The following is a 21,663-nucleotide window of genomic DNA, read 5'->3' as shown; positions in this document are numbered from 1 at the left end:
GTTTGCTCCCTTCTTGCTCTGGCTAATGAGTAACAGGATCCATGAGAAATTAAATCGTCATCTCCCTAGTCGTTGGGTGCTGCATGGAGTCAGGGTTTAACAGGTATGTCCAAAGTAAATAGGGAACTGACATTCAGTTTCACTCCTCTATTCTAAGTGAGTAGGGAAGTGGTATTCACCAAGTCTCAGAAGAGTAGAACTAGAGGGCACCCAGTTAAATTAATAGGACACAGGTTTAAAAGTAACAGAAAACTTTATTTGTTAATTTATTTTGTTACACAGTGCATACTTAACTTGGGAAACTCACTGCCGCGCTTTGTATGAAAGAGAGCATAGCCAGGTTCAGAAAGGGATGTGTCCCTGGCAGTCATGGATGTATCCCCTGACATCCTTAAAGCAATGCCAGGGTGGGTATGACAGGTGACAGATCACTTGAGATATACCCTGTTTGTACAACATTGTCAGAGACAGGCTATTAGAGACCATTAGTCTAATATGGTATGTCACTACTTATGTTCTTATGAATAACATCATTGAATGCAAGAAATATTGGCAAATAAACTTAATAAACTCAGTACAACTAAGCATACATCTTAATGAATTGTTGGAAGAATTCAGATAGCTCACTAGACTTCAAAGATGTATGATTCTATATTCAATAACATGGCAAATTCCTCATTTACTTAAGTATGGGAAAACACCTGGACCTCAGTTGCTCAGTTGAGTAACAGATTAAAAAAAATGGGGAATATTTTACAGCCCTAAAATAGAACATATGCTTTAAACCGATGCAGTTTAAGATTTTCATCCCTTGTATTGGTAGACAGAATAAATTTAGACTAGGATATAAAAGGCTCTAATAGCTCTATGATAGATCTAATGCAACTGTTCACAAACAATCTACCAAAAAACGAATTAAAAAAAACACTCTCTCTCCCCCCCTCAAACCTCTTAAATCTCTTATGACTTAAACACTAAATAATTTTGATCTGCTAGTACCAGTTAAGTCAGAAAAAAAACATCCCTACTGCCTTTCTTCTTTTCATTCTGGCACACTTCCTGGAATAAAGAGATATTCAATACTTCAAAGTGTAAAAACTGTCACTAACTTTATTGGAGATTTTTTCCATGAAATGCTAGGATACAGTAGGACCCTACAGAAAGCTCACATCCAAACTCCTCAAAATCTGGTCAGGAGTAGCATAAGTAGAAAATACAATGCATCCTATTCCACTGACCTGGAAGGATGACATGCCTACATACTGGCTTCAGTTGCCTTATCTCTATTTGTATTTTATTTTCTAGCATTTTATTTTCTGAATTTTGAATACATAATAAATATGCAGTCCCAGGAACACAGGCTACAACCATTACTCTCCTTCCCTAGGTGACAACCATCATTAGCAAGCTACAGTATCATGTTCTCTCTTGCATTCTTCAATTCTGCAGTGGATAACACTTTCATCCCAGCTTTGCCCTTAGCCTGGTCATTAAAGTACTTCCCTGAAAAGAGGGAAATGTGGTTATGAACTGAGCACCTCTCACAGTGTCCTCCCAAAGGGGTGCTTGCTCAGGACCACCGTGGCCTTGTCTGGTCTCTGAGAATGCCCGCTTTGATACCAGATCGGGCATGGCTTCTAGAGCAGTGAAGAGCCCCAGTTCCTTCCCACTCTGAGACCCTAGCCTTTTGGATCTTTACCCTCTGTGGTTCTCTGTAATCTTGAATCAGGAAGCTAGCATATAATTCAGCTCCTGAGAGAGGTGGACTTATCGCTTGTTGAAGAGAACAAGCATAACCAGAAATTCCAAGCAGCAGACAGGGGTAGAGTTTCAGGCACACCTTTCTGCTCAGCATTTCCTAGCTGGCTTTAAATGCATGTCGTCCGTCCTCCCCCCTCCCCCCCATAACCACTTCACACACTTCCTCTTGTGAATCGCTGTTCTAGTCACCTGCTTCTTCCCATTCACTATATATAGAACTTAGAAAACTAGCTTTGATTTCTTCATTCCACTCTTTGAATCTGGCACCTCAAGATCAGGCATGGCAATGTTTAGTCACCATGCCTAAATTCTATAAGAACTAGGGCAGATCATACCCAACTGTTTTGCAATTTTTCCTTCAGGCTTTTCAGATAAATCTAGCTGTCAACTCTACTGTTTAAAATTGTCTTCTACTTTGGGAAAATAGAAAGTGGAAGTCTCTACTCAGGTTGTATCCAGGTTCCAACTTCCAGAGTTCACATCTAATTGTTCCCTAAATTAAGTTACATTTTAGAAAAGCTCTCATATTTTCTACCATCACATAGAATATAGCCCAGAGCAAATTTTATGACCAGGCATCCTCCATTTACTAAATTGAATATGAAGTTCTTGTCTTGCACACTGCATATGTTATGTGCATGTTCTCCTGCCTTCCCCACTGCTACATTTTGTTAGGTTTTTTCTTCTCTGCTACCATTAACATACTTGAAGATGAACTGATAAACAAACAAGCAGTTATTGATACTGCTAGCCCTAGAAATGTGCTTAACTCAGATTACTGTCATCAGAAGAGTGCCTTGATCACAAGAAGCTACACAGCAGGGACATCTACACAAGACGCCGTAATGCATAGTAGCCTATTCTACTGCACATTAGCGCATCATGGCAAAACCTGTGCTAATGCATTAATTTGCAGCAGAATTAGTCTACTGTGCATTGTGTCACAAAAAAAAGCCATTTGCCTTTGCTACTGAGCATTAACACAGGCTAATGTGCCTTTATATAGTACCTCATATTAGAGGTACTAAACTTAATGTGCAAAGGCACATTAATGCATGTGTAGACATGCCCAGTGTGCCAATGAAAGTGGTTCGTTATTTAAAAAAAATATCCTATGTAGTTCAATGTAGTTTAAAAAGACAACCTGTCATACTACTTGACATACTGTTACTCATTAGCATCTTAATGTATATTTATGTTCTGTAGGTACTTATATGGGGGGGGGGGGGGGGGGATTTCAAGAACATACTTCACCAGAATCACATGTCCTACAAGCTTCTATCTCCAGAGCAACTAGTATTCAGTGTCTCAGGACTGATTTCATGGTAATTTTTATATAACCAAAAAATGAGTAGCGAGGAAACTTAACATTCACTTGGAAATATCTTCTCTTCAGGAATTTCTGGCATTGCTTCTTCCAATGATGCTATAGATATTCTAAACGTAGAGCAAGATTTTAGACCTAACCAAAGCATAGATGTGGGCAATACTGGTCACTGAGAACAAGGAATCTGAAGCAGGATCAGAGCTTTTATGTTTAAGGAATTGTGAATTTCTAGTTACCACTCAATCTCACCTTATTTTGCAAAGAAACCTTTCACGAAATGTCTTCCAAGTCTTTAGGCTTGCTTTGTGCATAATATTGTGATAGCTGGACAGGAATGTATTATACTTATTGCACTATGTTTAGCCAAAGAAAAAGAACCTGGGAAGCACTACTTATGAACATTTCAGGATCTTAAAGATTTTGACTGGTTATGAAAATGTGTCAAGCTTCTATCTCCAGAGCTGGTGTGGCTCTCACTGGCACAGATACAAAAAAGTATGTCATATAGGGAAAAGCTCAAACATGTCTAATTGTACAAGACAACTATATTTTTGTAAATAAAACATAGGCTAACATTTGATCTTTTACACAAAGATTTGGTACACAGCATTTTCTTTCTATATTTTCTTTCTATATATAAACACTGGAATCCTATTACAGCTGTTGATGTAGGCATATTAAACACAGTAGGCCCTTCAAGTAAAACTTCAATAAAAGATTTTGCTAGTGCAAACTGTTAAATGAACAACAATCAAGCAGTTGAACTATTCACACACTTCGTTTCCTAATTCACTGCAATTGCTGAAAATATCCTATTATTACAACAAATACAGAAAAGCTATTTGTACTCCATCTGATCTATGTTAACATTACAGAAAACACATTAAAATACAGTAATTTCTTCAGCATATCGCAAATGTACCTGCTCAGATAACTTCTTAGAGATGTAACCATGTAAAGTTTGGTGTGCCACCAGTTGGTGGCTATTTCAAGATTATTACTCTAGAGAAATAATATAATTGACGTCAAGAAGCAAGCACCGATGGGTAACATAATAGCCATACGTTGCATTAGTTTCTCAATTTACATTTGCTTTTAGGGCAAGAGTTTCCTAAAAATACCAATTATATTGTGCAGCTAAGTACATGAAATCAAGGGGAAAAGATCACTGTACCCCACAAAAAATGTGATTCTAATTCAAGCCCCTACTGAACATTATGTTTACACCACATGTTAACTTATAAAGAACCTTGTATGAAATTCCTGCTTTTGAAGAGAGCTGGAATATATGTCATCTGGAAAGGTAAAACATTAGGTAACTATGCAGGGTGGTTATTAAAAATAGATACCAAAGAACTAAAAGAAAAGGAAGGTATTAAACATTAAGAAAGAAAAAAAAAATATGTACTGATTGATTAGCTCTGCTAACTTTTTATAACAGGGAAAGGAATATTTTTCTGACAGTTAGGTGTGTGAAGGCACAGGTAGGTCCTAAGGGGACTGTCAACAGTCTGCTATGAAAGCCAGTAAAAGAAATAACCTAGAATGTAAAAAAAATCAGGGCAAAGTCTAAAGCTGTTAAGAGCCCTGCACCCACGCAAATCTGAAGAAATGCAAAATACAATTGCTATCTCAGCCTAAGCTTGGGAAAAAGTGATATCATATTCATGCTGTTTACACAGAATCAGTACTACTTCCCTGATAAGTACACCCAAGACTACACACTTGAAAAGATGGTCCTGACCAATCCCACTATACTGTTCTTAGTCCCCAAATGCATTTGGGGTCTGTTCACAGCTGCTGAACTTAGCATGGACAGAGAACATTAGATTCATAAAATTCTTATGAGTGGCCAGTGTGATCTAGGTAGAACCTTAGGGATCTCACCCAAGAGACGTCTCCTTCACACACAACTTTTGAAGAAAGGGTTGGTAATCCCAAGAGTAGACTTCTGAGCTCCCTTATCAGACATGTTCTAGATTACGTGCCAAAGTATTTAAATACCTCATGGCTCAGGCTAAGTCAATGGTAGGGGAATGGTCCCTAAAGTAGCACAGGGTGACACAGGATGATTGTAAAGTCAGTTATTGTACAAAGTTCAACTTGCCACCAATCCTTACAAGTGAATTCTACAGGGACTCAAAAAAACCCAAATGCTTGAAGGAGTTTCAAGTAGATGACAAATAATGCCACTATCACCTAATTAAGAAAAATATGTCAGCCAACCTGAATAGGACTGCTAAGATAAAATAGATAGAACATAATACAATTAAATGAACAAAAAACTTTACACAGAACCCAAAGGTTTCTCTCATGTAACAGTAGCTAGAAGCAAACAGGAGAATTAGCCATTTGAGTGAATATCAGAGAGTACTGACAAACTTTTACTTGGAAAAAAAAAAGACAAGACCTCCATCTCTTACTCTGTGGGAGTCAAGTAGAAGTAACCCTGCCCAGGATGGGGCACAAAAATATAGGACTCTCCAGCAACAGACAACTTTATTGTAATACAGGACATGGTGATTTCTGGATATAACTACATTGTGCAAAAGAGTATTTAATGAAACCAGCATACTAACAAATGACCTGAAACAAACCCACAAGCTATAAAAGGTGTAAGGACACAGCACTAGGGACACAGAGATTAGGGACAAAGTAGTTAGAAATATCAGTAAAAGTGATGGAATGAAAAAGACATAGCATCAAGCTTTTAGTTATTTAAGTCCTCTTTTGGATCAGGTCCCAGATTTCTTGATTATTTTTTGTTGAAAGTCACTGAAAGTATTACAATATTAGCCCCAGTATCCTACCCTTAATCAGTTTAGTAACATTCTGTGTTTCTCCATGTTTCTCCAAAACCATAACTGTCCACTTTACGGCCCATGGGCTGCATGTGGCCCAAAAGGTGTCAATTTGTAGCCCATGAGGTCCCAGCCGGTGCTGCTCTCCTCATTGCTCTAATTGCTGCTGCTCCCAGGGTCTCCTGGCTCCCCACTCCCTCATCTGGCTTGTGCTTCCTACCCCTGGCCCTCTCCTTTAAGTGGGCAGGGGGGATGGGAGCAGAGCAGCCTACAGAGCCCAGTAATGTCATTGTGGGGGGACCCATTCAGCCCCCAGCCACTCCAAACTTGGAAAGCTTTGTCCTAAATGACCAAAGTTTGTGCATGCTATTAAGCAACTAATCACTTTTCTCTTGGAAGTGGCTGCAGTAAAGGAAAACCTTACAGATTTGCAAAATACTTTAGGGCAAAAGCTACAAAAATAAAGTCAGAGCTTCAGGTAAAAGCCAAATAAAGTAACTGTGATTGCACTGTATTGTACAGTATCTGCATTGCACTTTTCAGTACAGAATTTGTAGATGAAATCTATAACTGGTAGTTCATGCAGTGCTTGTAACTCCAATACAGGAAAAGCCCATTTTCAAGAGTAAAAATTACAAACCTAAAATCTTAAATATGCAAAATAAAAAGTATGTATGAAATTTTTAAGACATAAGAAATGGCTATAAAGGTAAATGGAGAGAGAAAATGGAAACCTCACTTAAAATGCTCTACATATGACATGCTGTAAAACATGAACAGTAAAATTTTACTGATCTGGATATTAATGTTAAGAACTTGAAGTTTCTCACCACCATCATCCAAATCCTGCAATTCTTTTGATTTGACTCAGTTATTTTATAAGTATTTCACTTACTTTGTTTCCAGGAGAAAGGAATATTTTTTAGGAAATATTAAAGAAACCCTTTAGTGGGCACAGTGCTGATATTAAGTCTTAAATCACTCCCAATGGGCAAATTTCTCCTGTAAAATGGTCAAACACAGCACTGAGTCCAATAATGCTCCCCTAATAGAATAACAGTATATTGTCTAATGCTTTAACTTCATCTTTTCAAGCTGATCCACTTCATTGCACATGCAGAAACAAATATTCTTGAAGAGCACATTCTTCACAAATGTAAAAGTTGAGAGAGATTAAGAAATATTTGGAATTCCAATTAAAAAATGCTACAACAAATAGCATGACCTCAACAAAAATGTTGGGTGCAATTTCTAATGTTATGTGCAAAATGTTAGGTGCAATTTTCTGTTACAGAAAAGATGCACACAAATTCTTTTATCACCAGGTTGTCCTAAATGTCAATTTCCCTGCATTACTTTAAACTGATATCCTCTGAAGAAATAGTGGAAAATATGAAGACTCACCAGTACTTATAATTACATGGATAGGTGGGTCTGGAGAAGTCACTGTTACCCACCCCCATCCCATTAACTCTCCACCTCCTAGCTTCAGGCTCCTCCTCCCCATCCAAACCATGTCTCCCCCCTGCTCCCCCCCCCCAAAAAAAAAAAAAAAGTCTAGAGCAGGACTACAAGCCTGTTCTGCATCACCAGCTCTCTAGTGGCAACTCACAACTATACTTCCTATTCTGGCCCCTGCTTGCCTGTCCCCAGTGGCAACCTGCTCACCTGTCCCCAGCGGCAAGTCACAGCTGTGCAGGTCAGGAACAGTCAGAGAAGGTTTTTAGCTTTAAGGCATGACTGTTCTAAACTCAAGCTAGCACTAAGATTGATCAACGTTTGAGGAGCTCAAGTGCAATGTGTAATAAGGTCCTGTGTTTCAGGGAAAAAAACATAGATTTTAAGAACAACCATTTTTCATCATTGTTTTATATATATTTTTTTAATTGGAGTATGTGTCTGCATACCTGGAAAGAAGCAGGGATACTGAAAGCCAGTGTCCATAAGAAAAAAGCCAACATAGTTACCACCATGCTTCCTAGAAGTACTCTTTGGGGTGTCCCTTTTTGCAAAAGCACATTAAAGAAAAAAGAATACAGTGGGGAAAAAGTATACAGTAGACAAATTTATCACTTACTTAGAGGTTAATATAAAAATTTTATTGTGCAACTTTGTTTAAAGAATCCCATTTCCTTCCACAAGCTCTAATACCACAGGATCCATTGGAAAGCTAGCAATTTAATTATAATTCTGGGCTGTGTACCAACTCCAGCAGCTGGATCCTTTAGTCAAAAATGTCCCTGGTGCATGCAGCATTGAACTCCAGTTATTTCGGAACATCTTTGCAACTTAAAGACAGTTAAGGGAAGTCATGGTAAACCTAAGTGGCCTAAGTATTGCTCCAAAAAGCCAGGAGCTGCTTTATCCCGAATTCAGAAGATACAAAGATGTCTCACCCTTCCAAGGGGCTCAGCTCAAAACAGGGCACTTTATTCACTGGAGCAATTATGGTCATTGCAATATATGTGATGCTTCTCATTTTACTTATACAACTACGATTTGAATATTGATGTGCTTTGAGTGTCACTTTTAATGGGGCCTCCGTAGCAAATATGAATAATCTGTTTATCCTGTGAGGAACAGCAGCTGCTAACTACTGTTTTAAATGGGCTTCTCTGTACATAATAATTTTGACCTAATGACTTACTGTGATTGAGTACTTCAAGATGCATTCTCAGGAAAGCCTAGAAAAATACTCCCTACTTCGGCCAGCCTCGCACAAAGAAATAAATGTCTATCACTTACAGTTAGAATACAGGGGCCTGTTTTGTAATTGGGGGTCTTACTTATAATGTCAATGGGGATGCTCCTTAATCTTTCTAGGTTTCAGTCTCCATCTCATGTACTAAGAAAAAATTGTGTGAGTGGTGTCTAGTAATTGTATAGGCACACAAAGAAGAAAATCTACAGTACATTTATACTGTTTTCCATAAAAAACAGAAAGTGCTGTCTTAGTCATAAAGTCCTCATTAATTGCAGCATACAGAACAATCCATAATCAACGTGTCCATTCTGTAAGGTGCTGAGTAGCCCATTTATTTATACTAATGATCTTCAGTTTCTTCGTCTGCAATCTGTTACGGCATATCTGTGCTACAGTGAAAGTATTACTTCAGCTCTTGGAGATGCATCTAGATTAACTTAAGCTAACTGCAGAAGCGCCAGTCTACAAAACCCTAGCAAGAAACTGGCCAAGTATTCAAAAGTCTAGCTCATGCTGAAGACACACCTTTGAGTATCCAAAATTTCCAGCAATCTTACTGGACCTTCAGTTACTCTGTACATCTGATTTCCTAGTACCTTGGGCCTCTACCACACATTACTCTTAAAACATAATTAACCAGGTAATCACCTTTGAACACGTGGCCAAATGAAACATAAATCAGTTAATGGTGTGATAAATCGAGCAATAAGTCAGAAAGATACTCTGAAAAAATGTGTAATAACCAGGGATCCTGGCTTTCCCTGATTAAAAAAAAAAAAAAAAAAAAAAAAAAAAAAAATCACAAATACTCTGATAAAAACCTTGAAATCTGTGATTAAAATGAAAGGCCTGCACAGCCTCTCTGGCCTGTTGGTGCTCCTTGCTCCCCAGCACAACCCCTCCTAGTCCTGCTGGTGCCCCTCACTCTGCCCCCACACCCCCCCACACCAGCCCCTCTGGGGCCCCTCGCTCTCCACCCACAGCCCAGCTGGTACCCCTCGCTCCCTACCCACAGCTCCTGCTCCCCCAGTACTGCTTCCAGGGCTATGGGGCCAGGGACCCTGGTTTGCAGCCCCCTGGCCATGGCAGGAGGCGGCAGATACTGTAGTGGAGTGGAGTCCAGCTCCCACAACTCCACTGTCTGCTGGGGTTGGGTGGGGGTGGAAAGCTCCCCACAGCTGCACACACTCCCAGGGGGCAGGGGAGAACTATTCCCCCAAGATCTGTGTGTGGTGTGGGGGTGAGTGCACACTCCCCACTGTAGGCTCAGGCTCCCGCCCCGCTGCCCTCCCCCAGGGCCTCCGCAGCCCTGTGGGTACAACCTGGTGCTGCAGGACAAAGCGGGGCCATGCAGGAAAACAGCTTGCCGCTGTGAGCTCCACACCGCCCTGGCAATGCCCCCCCTGCATGTTTGGCAGTAGCAAAGATGGTGGCATGGGGCTTTGCACATAGGGTCGCCTTGGCAGAGCATCATGGAGCTCACAATGGTAAGCAGCTTTTCTGCACGGTCCGACTCTGCCCTGCTGCGCCAGGTCACACCTGCTGGGCTACAGATGCCCCCTTGGAGGGCAGCACAGCTGAAACCCAAGCCCACAGCAGGCAGCCTGCCCCAGCCCCACAAATAAATTTGGGGGGCATGGGTCCCTCTCTCCCCCTGGGAACTGGCCCCATCTCCCTCCCCCTGCACAAGCTGCCTGCAGCCCTGTCCCTGCGGCTGCACATTGCAACCTCAAGCCCCAAGCCACATGCACTGCCTGACTGGGCAGCAACCCCAGCCCCGGTCTTGGCCAACTCCTCCCCACCCTCCCTATTGGCTCCTCAACCCCCACCCCTTCACTTACCTGCGGGTAGAGTTTCCAACCCTCCCAGATTGGCCAGGAGTCTACCAAAAATCAGCATTGATCTCCTGGTGGCTCTTGAAAACAGTCCAGGAGATTGATATTGTGAATGGGTTGAACAGTACAATTAATGACATTACATCATGTTGAAGAAAAAAAAATCCCCTGAATAGCTTCAGTCACAGTTGGTACCCTATCTGCAGGAGCTGCTCTCCAGGATGCCAGGCAGCCACGTGCATATACATGCACGTGGTACCCCCCTGCCTGACCCCCCTCCTCCCGCTCTCTCCCAGCCCCCTGCAGGTTGGAACTCTACCAGCCTACAGAGGGCTCATTGCAAAACTGCAAAATCCATGGATTTCTCTGCTAAAATGAGAAATCCATGCTTTCCTTCATTAAAAGTGGAACATCCATGTTTTACTCCATTTTTCTGTGGGAAACAGAAAACCCGGATCCCTGGTAATAACTTTGTGGCTGGTACCTACCACACCATTAGCTAAATGCATGGCCAGGGGCACCCTTGTGGCTGGGAGCCCTGTTAACTGATGGGGCTCCCTTCTGTGGGAGCACATGCCTTTTGCAGCTGGGAGCCCTCACAGCTGATGGAGCTCCCAGCTGCAGGGATACATCATGCACCTATGTACCATGGCTGGCAGCCTGAGTACACTGATGGGACAACCAACTGTGAAGATGCACGGTGCTCCCCCATGGCTGGAGCCAGTGCATGAAGAGCCTGGGAACATGGGAAGTGTTTCTACTTTTCAGTGTATGGGGATCCTGGGATCACAATCCCATTGTGTCTTATTGCTGGTGCAGGGGGAGGCCTGAGATCATGATCCTAGGCCTCCCCCTGCACCAGCATTAAGGCATAATGTGAGCTAATGTGTAATCCCACAATCATGCATCCTGACATGCCACATGTATGTGGCAAGATGCATGACTGTGGGATTGCACATCAGATCCCATCACACCTTTACCTTTGTGTCTCGAAGAGCCATTCAGTATCAGGACCTAAACCCTTATGCCATAAACTACCACTGTGAAGTGAGTACTATTCTTTTTTAAACATTATATAGCTTCCCTAAAACTATGCTAGGACTCATTTCAGAGCTGGGTTTAGAATTCAGAAGTCCCTAGATCCCAACCATTTTTTTTAAACACCAGGCTATCTCCCTCTTCTCTATTTTCAAAATATATGGTAAACTTAAGAGTGTTACTGTAAATCCATTGTTATGGTTTTATACTATTGTCAATTCATTTGTGTGAATTATAATAAAGATGATGGTATTAAAATGCTCCTAAAAGCAATAGCATAAAACAGTACAAAGAAGAAAATCTTTACATGCAGTTCTGCACCTGGCCTTAGTATTATGTATTATATATAGTGATACACATCCTTCTTCACCGTGGTAGAAGTGAAGCACTCTTAAAAATGTCTTTTCAAATAAAAGGGGAATAAAAGCCAATAGTGAAGTCAAAGTATTCTTTACTATTTTTTTTTCTTTAAATTTAGCTTCCAAGAACTGTGAGGCAGTATGGCCACCTGATAATTCTTCATCTGAATAAAAGGAAAAGAACATCTCAGCCTGAAAGGAGACTTTAAATGTGCACTCTTATCAAAAATAACTTTTATGACACTGAACTGACTGAGAAAGTGACCAATTACCAACATACTTTCAGGTAAATGGAAAAACATGTGTTATAAACTGATTATGCTGAGGTAATTTTACCTGGCATTTTAAAGTAAGGTAACTATTATCTTAAGGTAACTTTTTATGCTATAACTTAAGGAAATAAGTAGCTAAGAAGCCAACCTGTAGTTCAAGCAGCAAAAATGTCTTTTGTTCTTACACATTAACTTAAAAATAGACAGTACAATGATCAATAATAAATAGATATCCAAGATGCCCATTGTCTACCTTAAAAGATAAATAATTTTCTAGTAATTTTCTATCCCACTACTGACTTCAAAATAAATTGACAGCGCTACCAGTTTGATTGGGTGTTGCTCAACAGTAGTATATCCTGTGTTCATTCCCAACAAGTAAAAATTAAGAAACCAAATATACCCAACCTATTTTCTACTGCAAATGTGTTTAACAGAAGTGTGCCAGCAAATATTAATATGACACCTGGATGCATTAAACACAAGTTCTCAGACCTGCTCCTAACACCATTCTAACAAACTGGAACAGGAGTTTAAAGCTGCTTCAGCCATGCCCATTACTTCTGTCCCATAACGTTCCTGTGTTTGAGGAATCCTCAAGTCATCAAATGAAATTGCTTTATTGATAATGTTTTACTTGAACAGAGGGACAAAGGAACTGTATTAATATAAAATGGTCAGAAAGACATTAAATCTTTCAGTAGTTCCTGTACTTTAATTATGCTCTTTTAGTCAAGAACAAACTCACAAAATGTTGTATCTAGGGTAAAGGCATATCTACACTGCAGTCAAAGGTATTTCTGCAGCATGAACTAGACTCCCAATTACTTAACCAGTTTGTTAGTAGGGTTTTGCAGTCTAAGCTGTTAGAGTTAAACTACGGATAGTACCTGAGCAAGCCAGCTAGCTAGTGGGCCTGTGTGAAGCTGCTAGTATTCGCTTTGGATTTGGATTCGGCCAATTCAGGGGACAGTGATTTGATTTAGTGATTTGAATCACTGTACTGATTCGAGTCAGCCGAATCTCTGAATCAACCAGGCCAGGCCCATCCCCAGCCCCCCCTCCCAGCCCGGCAATGGATGCCCTGCCCACCCCAGCTCCCAGCACTTGCAGAAAAAAAGCCCCGGATCAGTGGGTGCTGCCAGGCGGGGGGCAATCCCTGCTACCCCCCCACAACCCCATTGTGCATGGGGGGCTCTGCACAAGCCCCCAAACCCCCCCATCGTTCCCCCAGTTCCCCCATGGGTGCCCCGCATGTGCCAACTCAGGCCCTTTAAGAAAAAAAAAAATGAAGAAACCCCAGGACTCGCTGCTCCTGCCAGCGGGGGCAATCCCCACTACCCCCCACTATGTGTGGGGCTCTGCATGAACCCCCGAAGCCCTGAGGCTGCACCAGGAGTAGCAAGTCCCAGGGCTTGTCTCGGCTGTTATTTTTTCTTAAAGGGGCAGCCATGGTGGGGCCGGGAGATTGGGTGGGGGCTCAAGAAGGCTCGTGCAGAGCCCCTCATGCAGTGTGGGGCAGTGGGGATTGTCGTCCCCTCCACCCCCACCAGCAGCACCCAGTGAGTACCAGGACTATTCTTTCAAGTACCAGGAGCTAGGGTGGGTGGGACAGCCATGGGGGTGAGCTGGGGGAGCAGGCAAGGGCCAGGGGGGGGCTGGCATGGGTCTCCCCATGGTCCCCTCCTCTGCCCGTAGTACTTACCAACTCAGAGTGGCTGCAGTTCCTTGCTGCAGCCACCAGGGACTGTCCGAACCATCAAAGCTCTCCAAATCTTTTCCAAAAATTTGGAGAGCTTTGAATCAATTTGGACCTTTAAATTGGTCCCGATTCAATTCAGATTCAGTGATTTGGCCACTAAATCAGGCCAAATCTCCTCTGAATTGAATCACTACCTGAAGCTTTGCACAGCCCTACTAGCTAGCTGGTTAAAGCCAATGCAAATATGTCTCCAAAGTTTGCAGTAACACCTTCAATGCAGCACAGACACACCATAACAGATTTCCAGACTATCAACATGAATCGCATCCTTGTAAGTAAATATACTACTCAATACCTTTCTAAGCAGTCTAAAGCAGAAATCTATAAAATAAATAACAGCAGCCTCTTGTTTCAAGGAAGGCCATCCATCTGCTTAGGACATAATGCAAGAGTTCCTTGCTTTCAGTCACCATCAAATTTTGTGGCCAACCTTTTTTTTTATTCTCTCATTGTATAAGTGTAGTGAACTGTTTTCACAAGAGACCTACACAAGCAATGATTGTTTATTCAATATTGTTTGTTTCCCTGCCCCCTCCCCCCCCAAGCAGATGCTATTCTAAGTGTAGTCTACCATAACTCACATTCACAGTAAAGCTGTGAATATTAGTGGATGTTGGAAGCTGAGTTTGCACTTAACAAAATCAGTACAAATAGCTATTGTGAGGGAAGATGCATCCTCCCTATCATATAAGTCAAATTATTTTGGTATATAGCTTAGCACTACACAGAATAATGAGCAGTGGCAGCTAACATTTGCCAGTTATCTGCCTCTGTGACTAATTCACCAGGGTGCATTTGTATTTGGCAAATAATTAAGAAGCACCATGGTCTAGTGCATGTGTTCTAAATCGTAATCCCAATTTGCTCGGTTGATTTTGGCAAATCAGTTGTCCTTTCTATTTAATTCCCTTCATTTATAAAGAAAAGATCTTAATACTGTCTTCACCATGAAAGTGCACCAAGGATTAGTCAAATGTCTACACACCTTAACTATGAAGAATACATCTCCTTATGTTTTATTGATGTTAATTAATGATCATTTCTATGTTTAACTGAAAGAGGCAGGGGTGGATCCAGAGGGGGTGCACTGGCATGGCTGAATTCCCCTTTTCTAATCCATGCTCCCAGAGCAACAACCAGGGATTTAAGTCTCAGAGAAGATAAGCATTCCCTAAATCCCTTCCTCTCTGTACTTAAAGGCATGACCCCTCCCCTCTCCCTCCTATTCCCCCAATCCCTTGCCTGCTGCTGGGATAGCACCCAGGGGGAGGGAAGCTCCTGTCTGCCCCAGCTGGGATGCATAGGGGCTATGCTCAGCTAGGGACTGTGGCAACAGTGGCAGTGAGCAGGCACTTTGCCTCTCCCTGCCTGCCCCTCCCCAGGTGTTCCCTGCCAGCTCAGGAGCAGGTGCAGGGAGGGGGAACATAGCCCCTGGCCACTGGCACTCTTGCTGCAGTCCCCAGTGAGTGCAGCCCCTGCACAGCACAGCTGGAGCTAGTCTCACTCCCAGGACAGCACCTGGCAGTGGCAGGCAGGAGAGGGTGGGGAATTGGAGGGGAAGGGACAGAGAGGGGAGGAAAGGGACCCTTCCTTGGGACTTTGCTTCCCTTCCTTGGGACCTAAGTCCTCACTGCAGGGACCTCTGCCTGCCCCAATGGAGAGGAGCAGGAAGCTGGGAGAAGTAGGGGTGGGGTGAAGGTCTCTCTGCAGCACTGGTCCCTGCAACTGCACCCTGTATAAAATCCTGAAAACATTTCTGGAAACAGCATGCACATTTACATAGGCTAGGAGAAAATTTAAGTTTATCACTGACCAGGAAACAAAAGCCAGCCATGCATTACTCAAAATAAACTTCAGCATTGTATGTGTGTCCATTAAAGGCAGTGACACTTTCTTGAGCTTCTAGTACTAGTCACTGTCAGGATTCTTTGGATCATTTCTCCAATCTGTTTTCAATTCCTATGAAACTTCCAAACCATCCAGAACTCAAACCTGGTGCAGGGTATGGTTGCTTTCTTGATAAGTGAAGCGTTTCACCATAAGCCATGTCCTACCAATGCTTCATCATCCGTGTTGGCCCTAGGTAGATTTCTGGTGATATTGGCTTTAGCATAAGGCCCTAAATGGCTTCAAGCCTGCTCTTCTGACAATGCAATGACATATTGCCATAATGAGATTAAGAGGACATTTACTAAAGACATGTTAAGAAAATATTGATTGTGCATTCTCTATGAATTCATTCAGTTTAGGAATCTACTTCGTCCTGCTTTGATACATAACAACTTGAATCTAGGGAATACTGCAAAGCCTCCTATTTTCCACAGAAATATTTGAAAATTGAGGGGAAGAAAGTGAGACAAACTAATTTATTGGTGACTAGAATGTATGTTTAGTTGCAAAAATGAGAGACAAATGGGAAAGTTTGTTTTTGAGCCAAAGTCTGTCTTTCTAGGAAAATGAGAACAGACAAAGCCAAGAGGAAAGCAAGGGTGAGGTTTAAATAATTATGTTTTTGTTTCTGTTGAGCATGGAGACTAATTCTGTTTGCTGCACAGAGGACAGAAAAAGAACTCAGATCTTTCACACTTGTCTATCTTAATACAGCCCCACGTGCCATGTCGGACCTACTTGTCCTTGCACATGATTTTCATTACTGATAAAATCAAATTTTAACTCAGATGAAGTTGGAGCATATCTTAAATATGGCCATTCTAAGTTTAGCACCTTTTTAAATAGGATGGCAGCAAAAGGCAATGTCATGGATATAGCCCAAATAATATTAAACTAGTTTCTTGACATACGTTTTAGTCCCATACATTTTTAGTATTCAGGCAAGCCTATAGCAACATAGCCCTCTTAAGTTCAGGATATTTGCATATCTGAAATGTGTTGCATAAATCTTTGTTAATTCGTTTGGTCATCAGTAGTAGTCATGTTATGCAATTTGAATCAGTCCTGATGCTAATATTTTACAGAGAAGTAATACTGCTCAGGAACATGGGGAGGATTTTCCCAGGACTACAGAAAATATGAACAGGTTTGTGGATTGCCCCATCCAGGTTTTCCCCTACAAAGCTGTGCTCACAATATATTCACTGCAGTTGGCACAGTATCCCTACATGTTTACTAAGCATTCTATGTGTAGGAGGCCTACTCAACCCAACTGTGTAATTGGGGAAGTACCAAATAAAACCAAAAAAAAATGCACTGGAAAAAAAAAAACTGAAAAATTTACAATCACCTACTCTCTTTTAAAGCAATGTAAGCCATTTCATGAATGTGCTATGTATGTGCTTTAAGTAAAATAAAAAAGCAGCCTTTCCCCCCCACCCTCAGATGACTGTCTTATAGTCAACAGTCAAAGCAAAGACCATAATGACAGTCTTACATAGCCTTGAACATCATCATTAACCTACTTTCAAAGTTTACAAGGAATTCTAAAATCATGCTAGGAGAACTCTGTCAAGCCTGGTTTTATTATTACTTCATCTTTTGCTGCTCCTAGGAACAGCAGATAGGTAATTAGTGTTTGAAGCTTTATCATTCTTGCTAAGCAAAATGCCATATAGAATGCTAAGTGTGTCAATGAAATTAAAAACCAGCCATGCTAATAGATTATACTAGATCACTTGAGAGCAAACAGACATAGGATGAGGCAGGCATCCCAACTAATGCTCTATTACATGTTTTTCCTTAATTAATAGCCAATGCATAATGTGAAAAAACAGTTCAGTCTTGATATTTTCAGAAACTAAAAGCAATTTTTGCAATGGAAAACTGTTTTGGTTTTTTTTAGTCATTAGGTGCAAGGTAAGAATGAGTAGTTGCATATAGTTTTGACTACTGTACAGTTGGTTTGGCAAAACTCTGGCTTTTGTTTCATATGAAATCCATATTAGAATTGAGACTGAGAGATCATAATTCACACAGCTAAAATTAAAATATGAAATTTAACCTGAATTTTACTAAACACTGGGCTTACACTTTTAATTGAAGCTTTTCTGTTCATCATCTTTAAATTTATGTTCCATGTTAATCACCTGAACTTGCAGATATGCCACATACCAGGTATTCACCCACAAATAGATGTTAATTTTTTTCATATTGGCCTTGAGGACATCCTTAAAATATTTTTTTCTGCCCCCCTCTTTAGGCATCTGGAGTCAGATATCCAGATGATGTGAGCAACCCAGTGAAGTTGATGTCAGAAGATCATCGCCTTGATACTCATGATGTTTGCTTGAGAGAGGTCTTTAATGTTGGTGCACCTTTGTTCCCACGAGATTTGAAGGATCTTGCACAGGCAGCTTTGATGGTACTTCTCCAGTAACTTGAGATGTCTCCTGTATACTGTCCATGTCTCGGCTCCATACAGTAAGGTGGGAGATCATGACTACTTGATAAAACATTAGCTTGCTTTTGAATCTGATGTTACAATCTTTGAACACCCATTTCCTCAGGTGTCCGAAGACTATACTTGCCCATTTGAGGCGATATTGCATTTCTTTGATGCCAGCCTTCCGAGCTACGGGAAATACTCAATGTTCTCCAGAGTCTCATAGTGAATCTCAGGCTGGTTAAAGATGTTAACCCCCTCCCCCCCTGAAAAAAATGGCACTTAACTTCAAACTTGGTGCGCTTCCATGCTGAGCCCCAGCACATGCCCAGAAGAGACAGCTCGTTAGATGGACCCAGCTCACCCAACATCTGTATAGATCAGGAGCTTTAGTGGGGCTTTTTTGGTACTTTTATCTAATAGTTGATTAAATCAGCTATTCAATAAAAGCGCCAAATAGCCCTACTGAAGTGCCTGTTCTATACAGATGATGCAGAGCTGGGTCGAGTTAATGCACTGCTTCTGATAAAGCTTTTTTTTTTTTTTAAACATCCGTAAACAGCCTTAATTACCACAGCTGGGCATTGCTCATTAAGAACTTGTTGATGGAGAACCCTAGTCTTCTGAATGTTAAGTGTCAGTCCATTTTCTTGCTTTCCTCAGTAAAAACGTCGATGATTGCTTGAAGATCTGCTACTGAGTAAGCATAGACTACAGCATCATCAGTGTACTGGAGCTCCATGATTGAGGTCAAGGTGGTTTTGGTTTTGGCTGAGATTAAAGATCTTATCATCTATTCAGCAGTTTAACTCCACTCTGACTGGAAGCTTGTTGGTGGTCAGAGGTAGCATCACAGTAAGGAATATTCAGAAGAGAGTTGGAGTGATAAAACAGTCTTGCTTAACAGTACATATCATAGGACAGGATATCGTTTCACCCCTAAGACAAATTCAGGAACCTAACAATGAATATTTGGCATGGTTTATACATGAGGTTGCTCATGCTTGAGATAAACTTTATAGCACTCAATCTATAGCTAAGTTGTGACACAACAGTTGTTTCGAAAATACTGATAGAATACCCATATTGAACCCAAGTACTTTGCACTGTTTGAAAAAGATGTAAGTGCCTCATCTATAAACAGCTACAATAATAACCTTAGAGAACACTAAAAACTCTTATTATTACACTTCAATTTGTTAATACATGCCTAGGGCTTAAGAACAGAGCAGAAACAGTGTAGTAAGCATACCCCCCTTTATTTTGATCAAAATATTGTGGATCCAAGATCAAGTTATGTAGAACTCTGTAACAGTATTACTGTATCAATCTCTGACACCAAGAGCTCAGTTTTATTTTTACTGTCTTCAAAAACTTAAAATGAGCTCTCTCTATGTAACCCTAGCCACAGTGCTACCTGCAGCCATGTCTGGATTCAGGATCCTGGGGCGTCAAATAGCCTTGGTCAATCTCCCAGTCCCTTAGACTGGGGCCACCTCTCCATGAACTGCTTTCTTGTGGTTTCCCCACACACTGAAGTACATACATTCTAACTATTTACACAGTTTATTATTTACAAAACAGTCAACATATGAATGACCTTAATAGCGAACAGGATATCAATAATCTAGTTGTCAAAGGCAAGTATCAATGAACTAAAACACTCTATACAAATTGCATCAAAGATACCCTCAGTAAAATTCCAACTTAAACCTTTCGGTTTCAGTGAATTTCAGCAGGAGCTCATAGGGTTAACACAAACATCAGCTCACCTTCACACTGGCAACACAATAACCCTGGCTGGTGCAGCTGTTTCAGAAAATCTTGCTCTCTGCTAGAGCCTGCATGGGGAAGAAAAGCTCTCCTCTGCTCCAGCTGTCTGTGGTATCTGTAAAGAAACACACACTGTCCCCTTACCCCAAAAGTACCTTTCTCCAATTCCCAGACATGGCCCCTTGTGATGATAGCTGAAACAACCCTGGGGTTTATCACCCACCCAGCCCCAGGCTGTTTCTCAGTTAACTCTCCCCAGATCAACACCCTGCCCTCCTAGACAAGTCTACCTTACCACCCTTTTTTCTCTACATGGGCTCCTCTGCCTCACAGAGGGGAAAAAGTATAGCAGGTTATCTTTTCCCCATCAGTAAGGGCAGGTTCACTATACAGGCAGGCTGCAGTGTGGTTCCTCCCCTATCTCTGTGGTCCCGGGGCTCCTTCCCTTCTCTGAGCCTGGCTGAGTCCTGGGGGCTGAGTTCCCTCCCCTCTCCTGCCTCAGAAGCCAATCAAAAACATGCATATGCTTTTGCAAGCAACAACTTTGTGCAAACTTTCCTGCTCGCCTTTGCAGGGATCCTGAGCCCTGCTGCAAATCCAGCAGCAGCTGTTACATGTATGTCTGTGGAAGTAACAATAGATGACAAACAATTCAACCTCTAAAGAGGCTGACTGAGAAAGCAGAAGCTGTGAACATTTGTTAGTATGGTGGGAAATATGTGCTTCTTACAATGCAGCCACACAAATGATAATTACTGAAAGAAGGAGGCATCTCTCATCAGCTGCCATTGTATTAGGGAAATGAAGTATTATTTTTGTTTAGAAGCTAATAGAATTTACTACAGTCCCCAGTGAAGAAACAATCTACAGTCCATTAGCTACTACAATTTAACAACATTCTGTATTACCACCATTCTTAAATCTGCAGCTGTCGCTGGTGCTGCTGGCATTGCTGTATTTCTTCCTTAAGACCCTGCCTCTGTAATGGTTTTGCCAGGCTTGCATTTTGTTCTCTCTCTCCAGTCTCTTTATACTTTGATAAATATTTTGGGAACTCTGTTAATATTTTGATAGAGGGGACAGGATACTCTGCTCCAGGATTCCTCTGCTCTGTTTATTCCTACATTTGAAAACAGTGGTCGCTGATAATGATAGAACTCAGTTTCAAATTTCAAACATCCAAAACTGAAAGTTTTCAGTTTTTTGGTTTAGATCAACTCCAGTATAGAATTTGGACACTGAAGTATGATCTGAATCCTAAGTGCTTCTTCCCTATCAAGCTTCAAATACTACAGTTCAGTTTGGGGCCATCTCCCTCCAGGGGTGGATCCAGGGAAGGTACAGTTGTACCCAGCTTTGATACCTGCTCTAACCAAATTTTTAAACCAACTGCTGGAAGGGGCAGTGACATTTCTATTCAGGCACTTGACTGATGGGTGCAAGTGACTTCATGGCTCATTACCTACTCCCTAATTCCTGCCAATCTCTCTCCACCCCACACCTGTTAACCACCCTCAACCCTTTATAATGGCCTCGACGTTCCACTATTTAAACTAAAAATCCTTTCTTTTCTGTTTACCAACGTATAGGTTTTAGTCCACAGTCTCAGAATTATGAGAACTTTATTTAAAAAAAAAAAACAACACAGAGAAAACAACAATAAAAATGACACACATCTACTTATGACTATTTAAA

At 41.4% G+C, this 21,663-nt stretch overlaps 1 long non-coding RNA gene across 1 annotated transcript in view; it reads right to left on the bottom strand.

Annotated features, from left to right (window-relative positions):
- Window positions 1–20,456, bottom strand: part of LOC132251183 (uncharacterized) — a 187,822-nt gene extending 167,366 nt beyond the window's left edge. Inside the window, exons 1-2 of the long non-coding RNA XR_009463060.1 lie at window positions 20,264–20,456; window positions 19,968–20,083 (exon numbers count right to left, since the gene is read on the bottom strand). This is a non-coding gene — a long non-coding RNA (uncharacterized LOC132251183). The remainder of the gene's footprint in view (window positions 1–19,967; window positions 20,084–20,263) is intronic.
- Between the last annotated feature and the right edge of the window lie 1,207 nt (window positions 20,457–21,663).

The sequence above is a fragment of the Alligator mississippiensis genome, chromosome 6, assembly GCF_030867095.1.
Source record: "Alligator mississippiensis isolate rAllMis1 chromosome 6, rAllMis1, whole genome shotgun sequence".
NCBI lineage: Eukaryota > Metazoa > Chordata > Crocodylia > Alligatoridae > Alligator > Alligator mississippiensis.
The sequence above is the reverse complement of the archived record's forward strand: the minus strand, read 5'-3'. Positions and strand labels throughout refer to the sequence as shown.